This window comes from Heliangelus exortis, chromosome 9, assembly GCF_036169615.1.
Source record: "Heliangelus exortis chromosome 9, bHelExo1.hap1, whole genome shotgun sequence".
Lineage (NCBI taxonomy): Eukaryota > Metazoa > Chordata > Aves > Apodiformes > Trochilidae > Heliangelus > Heliangelus exortis.
In genome coordinates, this window is record NC_092430.1 from 8,122,587 (window position 1) to 8,147,388 (window position 24,802).

The 24,802-nt window shown below is 40.6% G+C and overlaps 1 protein-coding gene across 9 annotated transcripts in view; it reads left to right on the plus strand.

Annotated features, from left to right (window-relative positions):
* Positions 1–24,802, plus strand: part of PIK3CB (phosphatidylinositol-4,5-bisphosphate 3-kinase catalytic subunit beta) — a 100,350-nt gene that overhangs the window by 12,292 nt on the left and 63,256 nt on the right. For 4 of the 9 annotated variants that reach the window (XM_071751864.1, XM_071751865.1, XM_071751863.1 and 1 more), the window contains one exon: positions 16,561–16,731. The gene's annotated coding sequence lies outside the window, so the exon portion shown is untranslated. Of the gene's footprint in view, positions 1–16,560; positions 16,732–17,861; positions 18,876–19,138; positions 19,182–24,802 lie in introns of those variants that run through there. The other 5 variants (XM_071751866.1, XM_071751867.1, XM_071751872.1 and 2 more) reach the window with 5 other exon arrangements.

The window sequence follows — 24,802 nt, forward strand, 5'->3', positions numbered from 1 at the left end:
TCCCTAAGAGTAGATGGCCTGTATAAATTTGTATACTTTGCTCCAAAAGTCTGTGCAGTGTGTATGGTAATACCACTCCCTTTCATGCCTTGATCGGTTTTGTACTGTTTGCACACTAGTCACTTAGTTCCTAGGCTAACAGAGAAGTGAACAGCCAGATTTATTTCCATGCTTTTGAGGAATGTATGAAAGTTTTGGAACTGGGAGTTCTGCTGGGATGCTATGTGCTGTACCAAGCGCCATTTTTAGGGAAAAATATCATGAGCATGTTCTAAACTTTATGACCATGGATGCCATGTTTGGAATAGCCAATCTTATTTTCTTCCTTGTGTAAAATTTCTGTAATCTGGTGGTGAATTTTAGCAAAATTTTTCTGGCCTGTTCTGCAGGAATCATGTTTAAGTCTGTCCAACATTGTGGCTGGAACATTCATCTGCAATATCTGGGTATGAGCAGTGCTGGAAACAGGATCATAGGCAAATGAACTTTGTCTCTGAATCATTGTGGTCTTTCTAATGAGATCAGTTTGCCACCTGCATCTCTCTGGGATGTGACTTTATTTAGTGATACTGTAAAATGTATAAACAACCTTCTGACCTTCCTCACTTCCATCTTTTGCTTTATTCTCCACTTCCTTCTCTTCCTCCCCATCCTCTCTCACAGTCCTGTGTCCTTGCAAACATTTCTAATTGCTGGCTTGAGACATGTTACCCATTGACTATTGTTTCACAGCTACTGCAGACAAGAGGAGGAAAGAGCTTGGGCAGTGGGACAGAGCCTTCAGGGTTTAATGAGCACACCCTAAATATTGTAATCAGCTAAGCTCTGATGTTTTTCAAAGGCATCACAGTACCCTGGTTCTCATTCTCTGACTCCTGAGCATTTGTGCTTAGGAGCAGAGCTCAGAGGTGTAACCTGTGTGTGTACACATTGAATCAACTTCTCCATTTCTTCAACAGAATGGACTTTATTAAAGAGTTGTGAACAGTGAGACCAGAACTCCCCAGTGACACTGTGATCTGGGAACTCAATTACCCTTGACAGGGTAATGCTGTGAGAGAGAGGTTTATTGTTATTTTTTTCATGGGAGTGTCTCAGATATAAGGAATTCATGTTCAAGGCCTGGATATTTGGGATTATATTTTTTATTAATTGTAATAAGTCAAACAATGTGGGTACTGAAGCTTTTGTGGGAAGGCTGTTTGTAAATTATTAAATATTTTCAGTCTACTTGGCATAATAAGAAGGATTATTAACATAACCAGTTTTGCAGGTGATGATAAATTGAACAAGCATTACTTCTCCTTTTTAAAGAGGTTGGTTTTAATTATTATTAATCTTTCACATAAATGCCCTGTTCCAACTGACACAAATTCCTTTTAGAGCTGACCTCAACCTTGTAATTTGCCAGGAATTTAGGGTAGCTTTTTCTTTAAAATACAATTTCCCCCCCTTAATTATCTTAGCAATCAAAATCAGAGCTTTCATTTAATCTTGTAGAAAAGAAAACATGACATTATCCTAACATTGTGAAGTTAGCTCACATTAAATTCTGTGTCTTACCAATCCATCTTAAGAGGAAAAACATGTTTGTTAAATCACAGGATAATTTTTGTCTTCTCCTTCAATTGAGCAACTTCCCTCACAAATATAGGCAGGAGGAAAATTGTTTTCAATTGTTCCTCTATATTTACTTTCAATATTGAGTTGTTGCAGGCTGAATCACAAAAGCCATACTGAGAATATACTGAATGTTGGAGAAGAGGGTACCTATGTTTTGGACCAGCTTGAACTGCTAATCTACCTACAGCGTCTTTTGTTGGGTTACTCCCAGCTCTTACATAGTGTTGTCAGCATATGTGTAAGCATTAAATTGTTTTTGTGGCTTTGGTGGACATTTTGGTGAATATTTATTAATTTCCTGCTCAAACTAGCATCCAGGTTGAAATGAAAGACCAACTATGTACTCTTACATATTTTACTCTCTCCATGGCATGTACTCAGGTCAATTCCAAGCATACGTTTGCTGTGGGGTACCATACTATGTTGATTACTAAAGTGTCCCATAGTTCAATGGCTTTTGAAAATGGAGCAATAAAACATAATTTAATGAGAACACAGTATAATCTGAATACCTATATATTATATTGACTGAAATGTGTGTGTGAGAAAACTTACCCTTTTGCTAGTCTAAATAGATCTACTTACTAGTCTAAATAGAGAGCTGCTTGTGTGTATCTGTAGGAAAGAAAAAATAATGTCCCTCCAGCATTATTTTTATTAATAGTAAATATTTTTATCTTTTCCTTCAATGAATGGGTGTGGTATATCTGTAGTTAAAGGAATTAATCTGTTCTTGGTTTAGCTACTTGCTTGGTTTGAGGCACCAGGTCAGTCTGGGTCACTTCAGATGGTAAGAAGTGGAAGAAGGTAGAAGTATTCAGGTGGTTTTATGAAAACACTACTCTTGTGATGGAAACATACCTTTTAGTATCCCACCCTTGCAGCTCTTTTATCAGTGACTTAGTGAATTTTCCCTAGTCTAGAAAAAGCTTTGGTGATGCTGTTTGTGTTAGTTATTTTCACCGGAGACACTTTTTATGTTCCACTGAAATCTGCCTCATATTGTTCTTTTGACACAGATGGCTTTGTGGAGCTTGAAATGTGCTGTAGTGAAGAATATTGTTTATTTTCAGCTGAACTTAAACAGTATCAGTAGTCAGAGCAGGGAATGCAGGGCATATCCTACAAATAGTGAAGACATGCATCATCTCCACATGTCCCTAAATCTTTTGCTTCCAACTAGGTAGAGAGAAATGTGTAGCAATGTAAGTAATTGCTTAAATCCCTATTTTCTGCATGCCTTCACAATTAAAATGCTTCAGACAAGTAAATAATAAAAAATTTCTTGTGTTGACTTTTAAATCAAGTAATATTTCAATGGCGAAGAAATTTCTATCCTACCATTTATCTTTTGTGATGTGGTTCAGTGAATAAAAGTGTACAAATTATAGAGAACAAAGAAATGGCTGAGAGAAGCTGCTGTACAGTATACATTACAGGGCTCCTTCAGGAGTCCAGGTGATGTCAGAAGTCAGCACCGTGGCCTCTGGACTTCATTTCCTAAAATACAGGTTCGGATTTATTTCCTTTGGCCTGCACCTCAGCCTTCAAAGTGATGGTGGGGCTCCTCAGAAGGGCTCAAAACCTCAGTCAATATTGTAAGGAACATTTAAAAGACTGTCTTAAGTGACTTTTATAGTCTTCCTTTAATTTTTTTTTTTACTTGCTTATTTTGTTTTGTTTTTTTTTTTCATCTACATATTATACTTAGAGTATTTGTGCCCTGGTTTTGGTCAGCGAGATGGGAACACAGAAATCCCATTTTTCATGTTCTCCAGCTGCACAGCCAGTGTACCACAGTTCCACCTGTGTTGGCAGGGATTTCCTGTTTTAGAAGATTAATTATATTTGCGTAACTCTAAGTTCCTCTAAAAGAAACTATTTTCCTTTCGTGTATGGCAAGGGAGATTGCAGTTGTCTGAGGCTGTAAACCTGCTCCACCCAATCAATAAAGCAGTTGGCACCATTTAGAGATACCTAGCTGTTAAGTTTCAATTCTTTTCTCTTACATGGATGTAAATCCAAGCAGCTGTTGTGGCTTTCTTTACCTCTTTTGGAGACTGTCATCCTTGTTGCCAGAGATTTTTATGCTCAATATCTCTTCTTTCTCAGTCTAAAGTCACTATCTGTATTTTACTTCAGCTCAGGAAACAACTGCCCTGGTTCACTCCAAAAGTTAAATTCAGCAGGTGTGCAAAAATAGTGTTGAACACAGCTGCCTGGTTTAGATGGCTCTGAGTATTCATGTGGAAACAGTTTCCATTCACTTTTTCATTCAGTCCTCCCTTCTTCTCCTCCCTTCTTCTCCTCCCTTCTTCTCCTCCCTTCTTCTCCTCCCTTCTTCTCCTCCCTTCTTCTCCTCCCTTCTTCTCCTCCCTTCTTCTCCTCCCTTCTTCTCCTCCCTTCTTCTCCTCCCTTCTTCTCCTCCCTTCTTCTCCTCCCTTCTTCTCCTCCCTTCTTCTCCTCCCTTCTTCTCCTCCCTTCTTCTCCTCCCTTCTTCTCCTCCCTTCTTCTCCTCCCTTCTTCTCCTCCCTTCTTCTCCTCCCTTCTTCTCCTCCCTTCTTCTCCTCCCTTCTTCTCCTCCCTTCTTCTCCTCCCTTCTTCTCCTCCCTTCTTCTCCTCCCTTCTTCTCCTCCCTTCTTCTCCTCCCTTCTTCTCCTCCCTTCTTCTCCTCCCTTCTTCTCCTCCCTTCTTCTCCTCCCTTCTTCTCCTCCCTTCTTCTCCTCCCTTCTTCTCCTCCCTTCTTCTCCTCCCTTCTTCTCCTCCCTCTTTTTCTTTGGTCACTGGTGGAGCTGCTTCTGACAGCCAACACTGAGGCTGTAGAGCCGAAGTGTTTTCTCTTTGGAGCTCTACAGATTTGTGAAACCACAGAAGCACATGGCACATGTGGGATGTTCCTGTCGTCTTCACCTCTAACATACAAACAAGTCTGAACCCCAGTATTGAATACCCTGCTGCTACACTTGTTTTGAGACAGTTGCAGGGGGGCATAGGCAGGTTAGGTTAAAATAACTAAGCCAGAACCTGCAGCAAGGCTGATGAATTCAGATGTTCCCTGAGAAGACAGCCACATCCCTTGGGATTTCTGGCACAGTTGTGTAGTTACAGTTTCTGTGTACTTCCTAGAGCTAAAATATTAAAAATAATCTGAGACAATTTAAGCTGTGCCTGTTCCTGGCTTCTGCCAGTATAGTTTGATCACTTTGCTTTAAACTGGGAGCACTCAGGACAGACAACAATATCATCTTAAGAAGTCTTAGGTTTTGCTGTTTGTTTTTTTGTTATTTTTTGTTGGTTTTTTTCCTCTTTTGCTTTTAATTAATGGCTTGTTTGAGGGAGGCAAGCTGGGAAGGTCCTTTCATAGCTGGGAATTGCCAGATCTCAAAAATGCCAGAGCTTGGTATGTTGCTTCTCTGAATCTAACATGTAGTTACAAGTGAGAGTGAGATCAAGATGCAGTAGGATGGGAAGAGTGGAGAGGCAAAGGACAGGGGTAAGAGGAACAAAAATAAAGGCGACATTATATAATAAAAAATTAATACGAGGATATGGAGAGAGTAGGAGTTCATGAGGGACATTGAGGTTTTTAATCTTGTTTCTAATTTAGGCGCAAGCTATAAAAATATATGAATTCATAAATCTCTCATATGACTTGCTTGGAAGGCCAGTAAGATTTCCATGAATAAGTTTTTGTTCCTCTGTGACCTGTCATACTCAATCTTTTAAAATAGTTACAATTTAGCAGCAAATGTAAGAAGTTATTTGAACTGGTCTGGCTCCACCCTAGCATCAGAAACCAACACACCAATCACTGGTTAAAAAAAGCTTTAAGAAACATGGTCAGCATATGCCACGGACACATAACTTACTGAAGATGGCAGAGGAGCAGAATGAGGTGATGATCTCATCAAGCCCAGATCTAACACTCTTGACTTGAGACTACTGCTCAGCTGAGATTTAGAAAGAAAATTATTAACAAACACTTGGGAAGTACTGTTCAAGAGATGTAATTTTCTCCCTCTCCTGCTCTATGTCTAGGTGGAATTCTGGCCACAAACCAGACTTCTGCATATTTTTTTCCACCATGCACTTCATTTGTCTCATGCAGTTTTAAGGAGTTGGACTAAAAGATGTCAACACAGCAAGAGAACATTTTTCTGATCTGATGTAACAGAAATCATTTGATACCAATTTCAAAACTCACACTGGCAAAAACCGGAAAAAAAAAAACTTGACAAATGACAGGCCTCTGCCAAATACCTTCATAAAGGTCACACTCGGCCAGCCAGTTTGGAGAAACACTGTGGAAAGAAATTGATTTAAGCTAGTTCTTTAATAAATTTCCCCTTAATATCATTACAGTGCATATCAGATAGGAAAAACTGAAAGGAAAAAGGTGAATTTGAAACCTTGGAAAATCATAGTCAAGTAGATGGAAAGGCTATAAACAGATGGGATGAATTGGGAAAACGCAAAATGTACAGAACCTGATGTGTGCTGAGCACGGGCTGGTTTGGAAAAATGGCTGAACTCAGCAGGATTGCTCATGTGTGTAAGGTTATATGTGTGGGCATGTGGAATTGATCACTACAGACCCAGAAAGCAAAACAAATTATGATTTTATGTGCATTAAAAAGCCAGATTGCTAACTAAGGTACTTAATATTTCAGTATCTGTCACTTTTCAAATATGCAGATTAGCTGTTTGCTACTGGCTGAATTTCTCATGTGTATCAGCTGCAACAGCATATTCCCATCAGTGCAAAATGCAGGTAGAAAAGAGAACTCCTTTTTCCTGTGCAGCCTGGGAGGAGCAATGCTCTGGTAGCTGAGGTTTCTGATAGTCTACAGGCAATGCCACAGGTGCACCTGGCATGTGGGAAAAGTGGCACATGCTCTCCAAGTTTGTGTGCTTCCATGTTGAGAGATATCTTATTGGGGGCATCAGTTATTCAGAGTTTGCCTAGAAGGATTTCTTTCAAAATACTTTGTTTCAGGCAAGATGTGTAGCATGGGGCACTGTTTGTCTTCTTAAAGTCCACTGCAAAAGTGCCTTCTGGGTATATCTTAGTAGGGCATGAAGATTTCTATTTTTCTATTGTGACCATTCTAAGTACTGGATTAATTTGTTTTTAATGGTGCTTGAAAACAAAGATGGTATTTTAAAGTTGCATGAGAGCTGATACTTGATACTTTTTTTTGCTGTTGTGAAACACTCCTCTATTCCACTACAGACCCTAACTGGAAGGTGTACTTGGCAAAAGAGACTTTAAATATAGTTAAGAAACTTAAGAGTGTTGTTTGAATTTTCAGTTTAAATGGTTCTATGTTTATACCAGTTGTATGGTGACGTTAGGAATGCTGTTGGGTTTGCATGGGATAGTTTAAGGCAGTGTGCTCTTATTTAGTGGCATCACTGTACATATCTGCTGTACTTCAGCAGCTCACTGTAGCTTAAGATGTGGATCAGTGAAGCTGCAATAGGTTTGCCAAAGTCCTCTGCTCAAAGCTCTGTGAATTAACACAGAGTAGTAGTGAGGATACAGATGTATGGATAGACAGGTATGTAAACATTTCCACATGCCAAATGTGTATGGGCTCTCATTACCATCCAGTCTTGGCCTTCTGTAGTCATTGTTATCTGCCAGATAATGAATCTACTTTCAGCTCTGAGATGGGATATGATATAAAGGACTCATGCAGAGGACAAGGAGGCTGCAAATGTATTTCTCTTGCCGTCATCCCATTTCTTCCTATATTGGAAGGGTTTGTTTTTTTTTTACCTGAGCTTTGGTGCTTACAGCACCCTGACTGAAAAGTAAAGAGCTTTGCAGTTGAATAGAGTTTATTGAAAAGTCTAAAAGCCTCTGGTCTTCCTGAGAGCCTACTTATTTCTGGCAATAATATTCTTTAAAGTCTGGAAATTAGTAGTTTTAGTCTTTCACCAAAGAAAAGGTTATGTCACCATATTAAAAAAAGTTAAAAATGCACTGGATTATCTTTCTTGGGAAAGCAGCAAGCTCTCTGAAAGCTCTCTGCACGCGTGCTTGCAGATAGTTTGGTCTTCCCAATAATTCCTCTTCTGTGGGGCGGTGGGGAACTAAGAGCAGCAGGAAAGTAACATTCAAAAACCTTTCTCCAGAACACTCCATACTGAGCACAGCATTCCTGTGATAGCTGTAATGCAATCATTAACTTGTTGCTGAATTGCTGGGAAGAATTTTCTGAGCAGGACAGGCTCGTTCTTGCATGGTTTTTCCTTTGTTCCTGTGCTGATCAGCCCAGGCATAAGAATAGGCCCACATCAGTTACTGAAGTGTGCACAATGGTTTTCATGTTATTGTGACCTGATTTTGCCATGGTGGCCATAATTTCTGATTCCCTGTTCTTCATTGTCTTTGAACAGTCACAGCATTGCAGTTCTCATAGAGAGGTGGGAAGCCTACTAAGATTTGGTGGCCTTGGGGTTGGGAGCCATGATATTCAGTGCTGCTAACCCATTACTTCTCATCCAGATGTGGAAGACCTGGTTAAAAAAAAAAATAAATCTGGTGCTGTAAGTAGTGGTAAAGAGAGGGCTTTAGCTAAGTTGTTCTCTGATATTTCTGCTTCCCATGTCATGTATTGCCCAAACAGAAGTATGTTATCTTACTACCTGCAGTTTGTCTCTGCAGCAGTCTTGTTGCAACTCAACAATCAAGCCCAGAGAAAATAAATTCACTTTAAGACAGTCTTCCAAAAAGTTTTCTTGGAGACAAATGATCAATAAACATCAAAGAAGGTTATTAATTTCCTGTTATTTGGATGTTCTTGTATCTTGTTACGCCAGAAGACTCCATGTGTGCTATTGCTTATGAACACCTATCAAACCCACATAAAACTCAGTGATAGTTTGCTGTACTTTGAGCTTGGAAGATCAGTCGAGCTTTGTCCTTTTCAAGGGCCCTTTTTTACTGAGAAAGACTTATCAGGATCAGTGAGACCCTTGGTTCTAGTGGAGCCAGTGGGATGTCCTCAGTTGGCTGCAAGTTTGGTTGCCTGGAAAGCAATCTACCTTACAACTCTCAGCCCTGCACAGCAAACCGACATTGAAAGAAATAATTTCTACTTGGAAAAAGTTGCAGAAAATGCATGACTTTACCTTCCTACTTAACTGCTCTGTTCAAAGTTTTTGCCCAAGCACTTTTCAGAGTGGAATTTGATAGTGTTTCCTGGGAGTTCCTCAGATACTTCATCCTAAATCAGTCTGTCCTACAGAGAACTCTGTAGGACAAAGTACAAATTCCAGTGGAAAATCCCAGAAATTTCCTGGGCAGTTCTTCTTTGGGAGTAAGGGTTCTTGATCTCATTGAGGTGATTCAAGAGCCCATTTTCATCCCAGTGATGTTTGAGCTTTTAAACATGTCCCCTTTTGCTTAGTTGGCTCAGAACTGCATTTACCCCTGTTGTGAAGTGTCATATACAGTAAAGGAAAAGGAACTACTGGTACATGCTGTGCAAACAGTGTGGATGCTTGAAGCCATACTAAATTCCATGGAGATTTCCTTTACCAGGTTGAAAAGGACTATAGCTTCCCAACACTGAGATCTCACACCCTTGGAAAAATATTAAAAAAAAAACCCAACCATAGTCTCAAAATCGGGCATGTGTGGAAATATTGTTGGGCAACTTATGATGGGAAGCCAGAGGTACGTATAAAACATACTTGTTGGTATAAGAAGAACCCAACTTATTTCTCATGGCACTTTGTCATTTGTCCTTAAATATGTTACCAGAACTGTAAAGTTTTGGGGACATCAGGTTACCTGCTTGCATAGGCTCTAAGGCCAATCGGGGACTTTCAGAGAAGGTCATCTCTAAGTCTGCATTAGGTAAGTTTTCAAGAGATGTAAAGTATGTATTGGGAGATAGGAGGGGAGGAAGATTCCAGTCAGTGAGTGGTAGGAAGTGCTTCATTAATATTAAGCTTTAGGTACAGAATAACTGTGGAAGCTGTTTTTCCATTATCACAGAGGGAAGCAATACCAGTTAAGCCAAGGCCTGCAGCAGAAACATTAATGGAAATGTTTACATGTTACTTAATACCTTGACATGCATTATTCAACTTGTGTAATGTCAGCTGGGTGGAGCAGGGAGGAATGGGTTTGCAGAAGAATCTGTTTGCTCCCTACGGAATATTTTCCTGAGCTACCTTCCTTGGCAATGATGTACATGCCAGGAATAATAATAAAAAAAAAAGCTCTTCAGCCACATTTTATGAACTTCTGGAATGTGTTCTCTTGCAAAGGTGACCTAACTTTGTCCTGATGGCCAGACCTTCTCTGAGCAGTTGTATCCTGCCAATCTTACTTCATTGTAGAGCAGAATTGCAATAGAAGCCCTGTGTGAACCATCTCTGAGCAGGAGAACTGCACACTAGGTGTGGAGCTGTTGAAATGGAGGCACTTCTCATCCTGGGAGTGGAACTCCCCTTTCCCTCCCTGGGGAGGTGGTACACAGCAAGCACTCTCTCCTGAGCAAACTGCTTAAGCATGTGCTTCAGTTCTGATGGGTCTAAAGGACTTTCTGAACTGCAGCCAGATGGTGTGCAAGATGGGGAAAAAGCAAGAAGAGTTTGTCTGCTCATATTAGCAATGTCACAGCCATACAACAAAGGAGATGGGAAGGAGAAACGGATTGGGAACCGTGAAGTTAAGCTGGCATCTCTCTGCTTCCTGCCCTGTTTACTCCGCATCCACACAGACAGTAATTTCATGATTCACCTGCTGAGTGATTTGTTTCGCTGACAAAGCTGTGGTAAATAGAGACTTGGCATCGTTTGCATAGCTGTTTAATCTCAAGGCGAATGAGTCATAGAAATGAAGCTTTCAGACTCGCTGTGATAGATTGCCAGACAGAGAGGGGGTGAAACGCACACATATTTTGATTCCACTAATCAATACCTGCAAACATTGTTGTAAAAAGCAATTTAGCGCAAAGCCTGGAGTTTCCAAAATAATAAGGCTTAACCTGGCAGTTTTGAAAGTAGTGATAGTAATAATATTAGACTTTTCCTCTTATGCTGCAACAATTTTTAAAATTATTTTTTTATTTTGTGGCTTCTACCTAAATTTAGTAACTTGAGTTATTGAGGGCTAAAAATGAAGATGATGCATATGTAGCTTGAAGAAATTGTCTAAAATGTAATTCCTAGAAATAATGAGTCTTCCTGATTCACAATGACTGGATTTCCCAGCAACAAAAGGTTGTGTGGAGTATTGCTCAGAAGATGCACTGGCTTTTTAAGAGTATTCCCAGAATCTCTCCTGCACTTGTTGTGCAGTGCCCGTTAATAACACTTTGTGGGTTCTGCTCTGAATTGTGTCTGAGTGCTTGTTTTACTGAGGAGGCACTCACAGCTCCTGATCACCAAAGTCAAATTAATAGACATGTGAGATGAAATATTTCTGTTTGTTCCAGTAGAGCACTGAATATTTTTGGTTCTCATTGACCTCAGTGTGTCTTAGTGAGTCTGATTGCACTGATCTTAGCATAAAACATTTTTCTAGTGAAACATTGTTACCATTAGCCACTCATAATTTAGTATTACTTTCTAGACATTTGAAACATCTTTAATAAGAAATTTGTGTCTTTTGAATGCCTATCTTCTAGATAGATGTATTTTATAAACCTTTTAAAAAGAGAAATTTATAAGTAACATTACATTTATAAGTAACATTAAAATTATAACACATTTGCCAGAGAGAAAAAGTTCAAATCTGAGATTTCAAATAGGGATTCAAAAGAGTAGTCCATTTGTGGCTAAAATTTGATACTGTAGATGAATGAAGCTGCATGTAGGATTTGTTATTTTTTTCGTGCTTAGAGATTTTTAAGATTTCACCTGAATTTTTTCAGCTTGCCCTGATTTGTGGGTATAGATACTTAGAGATGTACTGGCTTTCTAGTAGCACGTAATAAGCAATGATAATGAAGTGATTGTGTTTTTCTGTGGGCTAGTGAAAAGTTAGTGCAGTACCTGTGTTTTATGGAAGCAGTAAGAATTGCATTTGCTTTTATCTCTTTTGATAGTTTGCACATGAAATGTAACTTAGGCAGGATAAAGGAAGATATGGTTTTGAGCAAGTGTTTCATGGTTCCCAAAAGGCACATGACCAAATTCAGAAACGGTGTTCACTGTGTACTGCAGGTCAGTGAATGTATTTGACTCAATGAGTAACTACATTTGTGTAATTTCTGGGCTAAAGACTCTGTGTTTCTCTCTTACAGTAGTTCTACACAAAATGAAGTCTTGCTAACCCTGACTTATACCATTGTGACTGGACAGTGAGCTTCTCAAAGCAAACTTAACAAAACATCATTTGAAAATCTGCTGCAATCCAAATTCAGAAATAATATAGAGTATTTCATATTCATTGTCATTAAAATTACGATAGACTCAATAGTGTTTGTGATCATTATTAATTTTCACAGTTGTTACATCTGTTCTTTCAACAGAATAGCCTTAACAAAAAGGCCAGCTAGAAAATAATTAGGTAAAGCAGGTGGAAGAGATACGGGTTTCTTTAAACCATTTGTGTTCCAGTTCCTGTAATGAATCTCTTCCTAGTCTTTGCCTCTGGCTGAGAATAGTAATATCCCATTAACCCAAGAGATATAAAACATTCTGTGTTGTGCTTGGAGGGGTGTCAGAAACTCCTCCTGCAAGGATGAGAAGGTATTTTATTGCCTTTTCAACTGTTGGACCATATAATCCTAGTAAGCATTTTAGCAAAATGGAACTAAAATAACAGTGAAGCCTGATGTTTGATTTTCATAATTAGCGTATTGCAGAGATGAACTGGTAATATCAGTGTATTGAGGCAGGTGCAGCAGCTATCACACTTAATGTGCTAACACATTACAACCTGCTGGACATTGAAGTCTATTTTTAGCAAAAGAATAAATAAACTGGCTGTGCCCTACTTTTTGTCAAAATGTGTCATGGGATCTTTAGATTTGATTAGAGAAGTCATCAGAAATAGCACAAGGGAAGTCAGTGCCTCATCTAAAAACTGGAAATTGTAACAATCCAGTGCTGCTTTTTACTGCAAAAATATGTTAATGTTGGGTGTGAGGACAGACCCATAAAATGGGCAGAGGAAATGATAGCTGGTGGGAGACTTGCCTGGGTGGTGTATGAGGCACTAGCTGTTCAAGATGCTTTTGGTGAAAGAAGCTATTTTGTATTGATGAGTGGAACTATTTTTGCAAATTCTGTGTTAGGAAACTGGAAAAATGAAAAACTGTGTAAAGATATTTATATATAAAGAGAGAACCTAGCAGCAAAGTCAGACAGACACTTCAGGATGCTGTAGATCCTAGTCCTTAGTAAAGGACTTAGTTAAAGTCAAGTCTTTAGTCTTCCTAGTTCTGAGCAATTTTTTTTCACTGGCTGATCAAAGACCTCATGAATGAGCTGTCTTGGAAAGTGTGGCCATATCCAGAAACCTCTGCTTGCCATGAGCAGATGCAGAAAATAAGCAACTATATACACACTTGCTATAGTATGGAATCAGTGACACTAACTATTTTCAACCAGTTTCTCTACAAAAATTGCTGCTTTGTTACAATAGAGTTGGCATTCTCCATCAATTTATGCCACCATTTAAAAGTATCATCTGCGTAAGAATTCCCAGTCATGGAGTCCCTGTGATTTGGAAGCAGTATGAGGATGTGCCTTCTAAGGGTGGATTTACAGGGTAGGGTTGGAGGCTCTTGCTGGCACATTTGCAGCCTCAGTATTGGGGAACTCTTCTTACCAATTCTTCCCAGATTTAGAGAGCCTGAGAGAAGCAATTGTGCTCCAGAAAGGAGCTTTGGTGGGTTAAGGCCTCTCTCCAGCTTGGATCTGCTGCTGTATGCCAGCTCCCACAGCTTGCCTGAGCAAGAGAAAAGGGAAGGAGCTGAGCTCACTCATGCACAGCAAGGCTCTGACAGGGAATCAGCCACCATGCTGGTATTTCTGCTGTGTTCCAGCAGAGAGGGGAGATCGGGGAGGTTGAAGAAGAGAGTCTCTATTTCAAGTGGCTTTGCATCATTTAAGTTAGGCTTAAAGTTTAAAACAAGAGGCCTCAGTCCATGAATTCAGTAGGGGAACAGCACAGTGAAGTGTCAGGATGCTGTGTGGTTGGGTGTCAGTGCTGCTGGCTGTTTGAGGTGCTGCTGTTGGTAACACTGCAATTTGCCTCTTTGTCTTCTGCACATATAAATTATCAGAGAACTTTTCCATTGAATTTGACACAAATTAAATAATTTGGTTTAGCAAAGCACTGTTATAAACTGCTTGTTCTTGCTGCAGGCTGTAGCTTCATTCAGCCAAATTCAGCATCCGTTTTGTCTGACATCTGCATTTGCAGTCTGGTACTGAATGTCACTCAGTCCATCATTTGCTGCTGTCTCCCCCTTCACCACAGGCAGTGTGAGAAACAAAGAGAAGCTTATTATAGACACACACGCTAGTGCAAGTGCAGAAAAAGAGACCAACATACAGTACAGAACACCTTTGGGGGGATGTTGTGCTTATGAAATTGAGCTAGGATGTTACACTGGGGTTTCACCATGCCGTTAGCACTTTAATTTTGCACACTTAGAGGCCCTATTGGCAATGGCCAGCTTTGATTTCACAAATTGCTCTAATATCTGTGGAGATAGGGAAAGTCCAGTCCAGCCAGACAGCTTTTATCAGCTGAGACTGTTAAAGGATCATGCAATCCACATACCGTATCTTTTCTATCATGTCACATCATAAATGTGTATTGTAGTACTCTACCCTAGTGCAAGAAATCATATGTATAAACTTAGTGAATATACTTTAACAGACAGAATTCCTTGGAAACCTCTTAGTATTTCCTTTTTAGGAGACTGAATATAAACTCTGGTAGTTAAACTTGATTCTTGTGATTTATTTCTTCCAAACACATGGTTTGAGATAGTCAGGCCAAGATCATTTCCTTGCTTATTAAAACCTCTTCAGCTTCAGTGACTAAGATGAGATTCTGTCTCCCAAACAGTAACAACCTGCTACACTAGGCACCAGGGTACATTTTATTTTCTTTTTCTAATATAGATGAAGGAGGGACTTAAAATGGGAGATGAAAGTTTTGTTAATTTCAGCTAAGTTGTTTTTTGAATGTTGTAATACAAACTGGCTTTCCTCTAGTGACTATTTAGTAGACTGTCATGTTATTTTTCATACACAAGGTGTTCTAAAGCCTTTCATTTGGGTGCCAGTAGGCAGCAAACTGACAAAGGAACAACTGTGCAGTATAGAGTGATCATTAGTTGCTCTACCATTACTCACAGTTTTGAACATAACTTTTTTTTTTTAATGACAAGAAATACTTGTAAGAAATTCTCATGTTATTCTGTATTAATCACTAAATGTTCCTATCCATTAATTACCCAAAGCTGATTTGGTTTGTAGATGTTGCCATTGTATCAAACAGTATCAAACAATGCTATCAAACAGCAGCAAGTTGCTACCAGCATTTAAGTTTTGCAATAAATTGTTTCTAAGCATTTCTCTCCCTGTATTCTGGTGTGTTCTGGATCATTGTTCTTTAGATTTACTAACTCTATTTTTTTCCAGACCAGCTTTTCCTACTGCAGGCCAAACAACCTTCACTTGTGTTTTCTTTCTCCCTCTGCCCAGGGTCTGATGCCTCAGTTCTGTGATGTCTGCAGATAAACAGACAACTTGTGCATTATTTCCTGTCTTCAAATTACTGTGGTGACACAGGGCTAAAATAACCCAGAATGCTGAAAATGACACATTTTCAAGTGACAAAGAATGTGCCCTAGGTATACAGCTGTTTCATGGGCAAAGACATGACTCAGACACAGCCTTTTTAAACAAAACCCTTTTGTTATACTGGGAACACATGTAACAATAGCCTCGGGGGAAATAATAGAGCATTTGTTTTGTGAAGGGGGGCTGAGAAGAGTAATTTGAAGATAAGGAAATTGAAAATAAGGATTATATTTAAAGTCTGGGGTTTTTTTTCACTGCCTCACAGAGTGTAAGTCTGTTTCTTTATGATGTTTCAAGACAGGTTCCTTATCTGTATTGCACGCTGTCCGTAACAACTCCCTATGCAACAAGAGCATGAATATGAGGCAAATTGATCAACTATAATCTGAAATGTGTTGATAAGTACTGACTTAAGTTCTTGTAGCTCCCACTGATAAATACTGATGTACTTGGAGGCATTAAAATGCAAAATAGAAAGGAAACTTGAAGTTGAGGATTACAACCCTACATGAAAACTCTGTGTGGGCAGATTTTATTGAAGTCTATTCATAGATACAGTAGAAATTGTCTCTACAAGACATTTTTAAAGTGCTTGGGGCTTTATGCAGACACTTCAAGATACCATTATTCAAATTGAAAAGATGGCAGTGTTTCAAAACAGGTTTTAAACTTTCTGGATTGGAGTTCTCTAGTAAATCACTCACATCATAGTTGATTTACACTTTGTAAAGCCTGCAATGGACCCTGTACAACATAACATTGCAAGATCCAGAGTAAATAGCTCTTTTCTGAAAAACATTTCTAGCCTTTCCAGGCACAAACACATTTGTCATCAGCAAGGCCAACTAGTGAGCCAAAGTTTGAAGGAGTATTTAATGTCAAAACCAGTAGTATTAGAATGGTTTGGAAAGTTACATATCTGGGACTTTTTGCAGTACTGGATTTCATTAATACCTTATTTTTTAAAAATATATTTTAGTAGCAATGTAAACTTTAAACAAAAGAGACAAGTGGGTCTGATCTTCATTGGATAGGATATGATCCATAAACATGATACTGTGTCTATATGGTCTGGATGCTTGCTTGCTTAGCCTGTTACTTTCATTTGAAATCTTTTTTTTTTTTTTTTTTTTTTTTTCCTTCCAGGAAGAAGTGAAGTCAAGTGAAGTTGCTACTGTCCCATGGTATGAAACAGCAGCAATGCTCGAGAACATTGCCTGTAGTACTTAAAGTGCTTAAAGGAACTAGTTAGAAGCATGAAGAGAAACTATTAACTGATACACACAACAGATGGGCTGTGAAGGCAACTGACAGACGGTAGGCAAGGTTTCTCATTAACTTCTGCCCTTCCACTGAGATTTGACTAGATGTTGTATCATAGGCTCACCATTCAGGCAAAAATTCCATTGTCCATCCATAAATTTACAGTAAATCTTTATATTGTGGTTGGTTGATTTGTTTGGAACAAACAACTAAACATATTTTAGATGTTTTCTAATCCCAATTGAATTAATTTTTAGTTCTGTGAAAACTGGTAAGTGAAGTTGATGAAAAAGTTAATCCATCCAGCTTTCTATTTTCAAAACAGGAATAACTGGAAAAATGAACACAGAAAATTAGGCAAGGCTAATAATACAGCATAATTATTAGCACTGGGATGTTAAAATATGCATAATATGACCATATCCTTGTCCACATTCAAAAAGAGTATGCTGTGCCTCGCCCTGTTTTCATCCACGGGAAATAGGAATGTTCCTGCTGATTTCAGTGGGTGGGGTCAGGGCTAGCTGCATGCAAAAGTCAGTTGTTTCATTACTTGTCGCATTCTAACTCCCTTCTATTTAATTGTTTCTTCTAAGCCTTAGAAAACCGCTTCTTTCATAGACGTACTGGCTTCAATGCTATTATTCCTAAAAAGCTCAAAACAGTCTCTTAAAATGAGGATGTATCGCGGAAATCATTGGCAAAGCAATAGGGTGCTATAATAAGGTCGTCCCGGCTGACTTCCAAAAGCCGCGTAGGGGAAGCTGATCTCTGATGAGTCCTTTACAGCGGGAACACAGGCGACAGCCTCTTTCATCCCTTGAACCGCGGCTGGGGGGTCCAAACACGGCCGCCAGAGGTGCGCGGCTGCGGCTCTGTGAGGCGCTCGAGATGCTCGTGGCTACGCGTAGGAAACGCAGGCGAGGGGGGAAACGCAGTTACTGGCAGACAAGCGGGGCTGGGGGAGCCCTGCTGCAACTCCCCTATGGTTCCGCGAGGGGCTCAGCGACCGGGCCCTCACAGCGGAGACCCGGTTCGGCTGTCTGGCGCACACCGGGGTGGGCGGCCTGCCCGCGCCCTGCCGGCAGCTCCGCACCTCCGTGCGGAGGTGCGGCGGGCCCCGGAGGTGTCCGGGGCAAGGCAGAGCAGTAGGGGCCTCTCGCCGCCGCCCCGTGGCCAACTCCGGCCCTCACGGAAGATGGACCCGGGAGCGCTCGGGGGGGCGGGGCGCCCTACGCTATTGGCCGCCGCCCGCGGTTTGATACCGAAAGCCGGGGCCGGGTTGGCGGCCCGCACCAGGGGGCGGGACCCGAGGGCGAAGCTATTGCCTAGGTAACCCCCGGCACCCCGCTGTCCCCGCCCGGCAGGCAGTCCTGCGGCCGGCACCGGCGTGAGGAAGCAGCCTCCGCGCCGGCTGGGGAACGGCTCGGAGGACGGCGGTGGACCTACTCGGGCAGGTGCGTGTACGCAGGCGGGGAATCTCGGGCTGTGCCGCGGAGTGCGTGCCCAGCTCTGAGATGGCCCTGACGGATCGGACCGAACCGGACCGGACCGGTGGGGCACCCGCGGGCGGACAGGTCTGCGTGGCGGCGGGAGGTGCGGCGGGGTTTCCCCTCATCCGCCACCGCCAGCTCGTTTCGGTCCCTCCCTACCCCGCGGCGCCGAGCGCCGCAGGAAGAGGGCACTTCTCGAGTGCTGCCCGTTGCGACACGGTAGTTGCTCAACCGGGCGGGAGGCTCTGCCCCCTCCGCGGCGCGGGGGAAGGTTTCAGCGGCGCCCCGGCCGTTTGTCAGCGGAGGGGGCGGCGGAGGGGCCGGCGCCAGGGGCCCGGGGCGGGAGCCTTTGTGCGCTGCCTGCCCCGCCGCCAGCCTGAGTTGCGCAAGAGCGCGCGGCGGTAACGGCCGCCGCAACAAGTGGCTCGCGCGCATCCCGCGCCCCCGGGTCAGCGGGCGTTGGGCAACGGTCCGCGCGTGCTGGGGTCTGGCGCGGGTGCTTGGACCCGCGCGCAGGCGGCGTCCCCTCCTCAGGGACCCCGTGAGGGAGAGAGAGGGAGGGAGCGGCTCCTCAGCGGCCCCGGCGCTCCGAGCGGCCCTTGGGGCGGGCTGGGCCGTCCCAAGGTGCCCAGCGCCTTCGCCTTCTCTTCTGCGAGGTGTCGCCGGCCAGGATTTGGGTTGTGTTCTACCTTTTTGTTTTTAATGGTGAGGGGTTTTGTTATTTGTTTAATTTTTGTTTGTTTGTTTTCTGTTATTTGCTTGTTTGGGGGGTTATTTTGTTTGTTTGGTTTGGTGTTTTGTTTGTTTTGTTTGTGTTTTGTGTTTTGTTTTGTTTTGCAGCTGAGAACCCTTGGTGGTTGCTTTGTGATTTTTAAGAGATGTTTAGGTTATTCGAAACGTAGCTGAAAACAGGCAGGAGTGTCAAACTACCGGTTTCCTTCTGAACCACAGGGCTCAGTGTGGAAAAGCAGTGTCTATGTCTTTCCAGTCAGACGGTGATTCCCTGGGCAGGTCAGAGCGGGCAGTAGCCGGGGATGATGGCTTCGGCAGTGTGCGGTCATCATACGCTTTCTTAACAAGCAACTAAACGCTTCCACAGATGAGAACCTGTTTCTTTGTACGGGGAGAATAAATCTTCATTAGTCCCAAAGAGTTCCTGAAAGAGAAACGGAAACCTCTTGTGCCAGAATCGCTGGTTTGTCTAGCTCCAGCCCATGTGTGCTTACAGACTGATGCTGGATACCTTCCAAAATCAAGAAAGCATAGTGGGTTTTTTGCCAGAACTTTCTGCATTTACAGACTTTTCTTGTCACCAGATACATTGACAAGTTTTGTTCATTTAGAATTGACAACTGTTGCCAAAGTAAATCTTACATGATCTCTCAGTCAATGGTGCTGTTATACTGTGGGTATTGAACTCTGTTCAGGCTGAGGGAGTCCTTGAAGCTGGGCATGACTAGAAACCCCAGTAACACGTTATTCGTGTTTTCTAGGGCTATAGTTTAAGGCTCAAAGTTACATGACTACATGAAACATGTAGTAGAAATTTGATCAGCCTGTGGTTTGCAGTATTGGCCAGTGACTCGCACAACTGTAGGCCTTCAAAGATGAATTAAAACGCAAAGCTGAAGTTTGTAACACACTTCCTTTTAGGAAAATTGCATATAAAGAAATATTGAATATCCAAACACTTCTCAAAGTTATGCAGACTGGTAGAATGCATTAAGGGGGCTGGGGAATCAATCATCAGGTCACTTGGAAACTTTGATCTAGAAGCTTCAGTTCAGACTGATAATGGTTTTCCAGGCTTCAGAATTTTCATGCTAGAAAGCAATGCTTTTCACAAGAGTCAGAGAAAGAGAAGGACAATTGAACATAGGTTCTTTAATAACTGTTTTTTTTTTTTTCTTTCTATTTTGGGGTTTGTGTTTGTTTTTGGTTTTGGGGTTTTTTTTGCCTTTAAAAAAAAAATCAAGTGTATCAGTAATACCAAGAGCATATTGTTGTGTATTGACTTGGAAACATGCTTGGGTGGGGTTTCAGCCTGAAATTAAATGTTACTTAATTTTTTTTTAAGGGAACTTCCTCCATGCATGGTTTTAAAATATTTTCTGTTGATATCTATTTAAATATCTGTTTTTCTTGAATAAAAATCACTTCCGTTAAGTCAGGTTTCACTTCCTTGGAATATCTGATGTCATAAAACTGCTAGTTCTCCAATTGTCTGTAGACTTTTGGCAGAACTCCAGATTCTAGTGTAGGAAAGCCTTCTCAAAAAAATAAAAATCTGCCTTTGATTCTTGTGATATAGTAAAGAGGGAACATATCCTGCCTCTTCTCCCTGATTTGCTACTCCCTCCCCTTTCTTGCAAGTTGAATGTTGAGTCAATAAGCTTGTAAAATGTTGCACATTGTTTTGAAAGTTTCCTTACATTTGCAGCATGCTCTGTTTTTTTGCAAATGTAAAATTTAAAATAAAAACTGAGGAAAATACTCTCTGTCAGAATGACATTTGTAGGATGAGGATGCAGGAAAAACAGTGTTATCATTTAGAAGTTGGGTGGAAATGTATGCTGGTGTTTTGACTATTTAGCTGGAAAGCTGGTGGTGTGTTTCAGTGACCAGAAGCAGAGTTCAAGCAGCTTAAGTGCTTTTTCATAGATCTAGAGATACACATGGAAGCTTTGCCCTTGGTTCTCTAAAAGTTGTCACTGGGCTGTGGAATGTGGCATTGTATTTTATGCAAAGTCCACAGGGCTTCTTCGGTTTGAGGGTGACATTATGACTTGCTGTTAAGTTAGGAAGTTAACCCTTTTTCACAACTGGTGGTTTCTGCAAGCAGTCCAGGACAGAAAAATCTGAGATAAGAATCACTGACACAGTTACATAGGAAAACTTGCTTGTTGGGTTTTAATGTGTGTTTGTAATGTGTGTGTACTGATACACCCTGGGAGTATTGACACACATGGTGCTGTGTACCACATCTCAAATCTCCATTCATTTGCCTCAGAATATGGGAACTTTGTATTGTGGAGGGCTGAAAAAAAATGTAGCACTGATGTCTGAGTGCATTAAACAATTTGTGTTGTGGCAGTGCTGTTAGTTCTCACATCACTCACCCATGTGAAAGTTTTAGTCTTTTTTTTTTTTTTTGATAACTACATGAGAACTAGTGTTAGAAATCATATTGCTTTAGAAATTAAGCAGGTTTTTTTAATTAAGTTTTGGAAATCACAGTAGTAACTTGTAAACAGGCAGTTTTTCTTTGAGTTGGTAAGGTGTAAACTTATGGTCCAGAATTCACAGTGGGTAACAAAGCAGTGGTTCTGTCAAAAATTACAAATGGTAGGTGCTACAAGGTTAAGGTTACAGATATTTGTATAATGCCTGAAGGACCAATTAGCTTATGTGCAACATTAACCAGTCCGTTTTACTGTCTGTCAAATCTGCATGGGTAAATCCTTTTATCTCAACATTTGGTGGGAATAAATTCAGGAATGTGGTCCATTTGCATATATTAGAGTTGCAGAGTGAGGCCCTCATGTGCAAATGTTTGTGGATATGTAGCTACCAAAATAATTGAATTTACATGCTGGCTTCAGAAGATTAAAGAAAACAAATAGTGACAGTGATGTGTCAAAAAAGCTTCCTCTGATAAGTAGAATTGGTGCAATTATATACTGTCTCCCACTGTTTGTTTTTTTGGCAGAGTAGGGGGGTTGACAGACCAGACAGGTGTGCACATTGTTTATTTCTTTTTGTTTTAGCAATTTTAGGTAGCCAAAATTTAATTGCTAGTGTGCTACAGAATAAGGCTTCTTGCAGATTTGGTTGTACACAAACAGAGGACCCAGACTGACCTCGGGTACCATCTTTGCTACTTCAATGCTTTCGTTGTTTGCCACAGGGGAGAAAATTGCTCCAGATCTTTTAATTGACTTAAACAGAGTGGGATAAATGTTTTGGTTGAATTGAATTGGGAGGAGAGATTTGGTATCTACTTCAAGAGCATTAGAATTCTGAGTACTGTAGTTTTTCTCTTGATGCAAAATGTACTTAGTATAAATCTGCTACTCAGCTTACTTAAGTTTCTTTCAAAATGGCTAAACTTTGCATATTTTTGATCAGTAGTGTTGCATTAGATGTTCACTATGAAACTGAATTGTAAAGAGTGCTCTTCTGTTTCCAGAATATCTTTTATTTGCAATTATTCTTATTTTTAGAATAGCTTTGTGAATTCTGCATCAAAATATCTTAAAGGAACTCCATCAGATATGTGTCCAGTGTTTGCTTGTGATATTGATATCTATATGTTGCTATAATGCTGAACAGTTTTAGTTCCCATGATAAGGTGGTAAATGGCCCCCATATTTGTTATTACTTCATTTTTTTTTCTTAACAGAAAATTTGAACAAGTTGAGGTACAGTTCCTGGGAATAAGGGGCAGAGTGAGTTGGCCTCATGGTCTGCCTCTAAAAAATAAAGTATTTCTAAGACATCTTGAAGAACTGAGAATATTGCACATAAAATAGTTGCATAAATGCACTTCCTGCAGAAACTGTGACGACTGAAAAAAAATATTGGAAGTTACAGCTTTAAATTTTGTGCCTGTACATGATGGTATTTTTATTCTTTGCATGAATTTACTTGTAAGAAGGGAGGATACCCCTGTAATTTCTAATGTCCTTTTATGAGACCCAAGTGATCTTTATTATATTTTGAAGTTCACTTGCAGGGTCTACCAAAAGTTGAGACGCTTCAGCCTTTTCACAATGTTTTTCTGAGGCTTTTGTTTCCAGATTTCATGTATTCAGAGCAGAAAGCAGAGGCTTTTGCTCATATGTTAATTTGGAACAGATGAACGTTTTTTAATGATGTAGAGTCTACTAGGAGCTTGCACCATTTGCTGGCACTTCAGGTCATTCCAGTCCTCCCTTTGTTCCCAAGCACCATACATCCACTGGATAAAAAAAACCCCAAAAAACTATGAGAATATTTGAAGATGAGTTATATAATGCAAGTTTAGAGTTTGCATCAACTGGCAGTATGTTTGCCATAGCTCGTTTGAGCAGTAGAGGTAGAAAATCAGTTTTGTGGAAGTCATGGGAGTGTTTATGTTGAGTTAATGTTAGTGTGTTTTTTGTTTTGCCTGCAGTAATATGAAACATTTGTTACTTTTCAATGTTTTAAAAGTCTTTTGTCTGAATACACAAAAGGAACAGTTAACAAAGCAATGAAATATTTAAAAATATAAGTGTAAGAATAGTCAGTCGTTTATGAAAGCTTTGGTATGGAATATGCAATAGCTGGTGTTCTGTAGGATCAACCTGACATTTTAAGAGGCTCAGAGTCCTGCTGTCAAGAGGTTTTGAGACAGTTTTAATGTGGAAAACTTGTGCAGCCACAGAGTACTAAAAGCAGTTAAAAAATCAGAGTAAGTAGATGATGTGGAGAACATTGAAAGAAATCTGTAGAAAATAGAATAGTTGGTAGCATTTGTACCACTTTTTATCTTCTGTGCTTGAGAGATGGATGTTGATATTGATATTTGTATGTTGACTGTTAATAACAGAAGAATATAAAGAATGCCTGATTAAAAAAACTGATTACATTTGTGCCACTACAAATAACCCCCCAAAAGGCTGGTTTATGTGATGGCTTTCTATCAGTAGTTAGCCTGTTGTTTCTGTATACACACACAGGAGAGAACCAGGTAAACAAAGATAAATGTTGTCAGTAGAGACTCAAAGCTAAGTACAAAGTTGATGTGATAGAAAGGAGCACATAAAGTGCATTGACCACTGCATTCCCTTCCTGTTTGCTTCACTCCTCAGATTGCTTCCACTGCTTTGGAAAAACACTTTCGTCCTCATGCTTGTACTTTTTTTCCACTTCATCTACCTTTCAGTATTTCTGGGTTTTACTTTTTTTTTTTTTTAATAGTCTGCCATTAAATTTACTATTCTTGGCTTATTCCTTCTCCCCAGCTTCCTCATTATTTCCCTCCTGACTCCCAAAGAAATTAAGGACCTGTGTGGTAACCAGGTGTGTATTCACTCTAAGTGTCATGTCTTCTAACATTAGCTTGTTGGCTCTTGGAGGCATAGTATTCTTAATGTGTTTCTTACAGTGCTCTTGTGGCGTTCTGTGTGAGGATGTGTAGTTCAAATATTTTCTGCTTTATAAAATATAATAATCTGTAAAATGGAATCTGCAGAACAAATGACTCTCCGGTGACAGCTGTGGGAGGGAAGGAAACCAGTAGTCACAGATGAGGTCCAGGCTAGGAAATGAGTGAACTGCTGTGGTAAGGACTCAGCATCCTGGGACTGGAGGTATAACAGGGAGATGTGGGCATGGGTATGCTAGGAATCACAACACTGGGATTACCTGCTTCTGGATCCTTTGTGTTTCAGTGTTTGACAATGGCTAGCTATGTTGTTTGTTCTCTGCAGGTGTTAGGATGTTGGGTTTTTTCGACTTATTGGTGGTGTTTTTTTATTGTTTTGGGGTTTTTTTGTTTGTTTGCTTGGTTTTTTGCTTGCTTGGTGGGTTGAGGTTGCTTTTGGTGTGTTTTTTTGAGATCCCTTTTGAACAAATAGGTGTTGCTATGAGAAGCAAGGTCTTTGGGA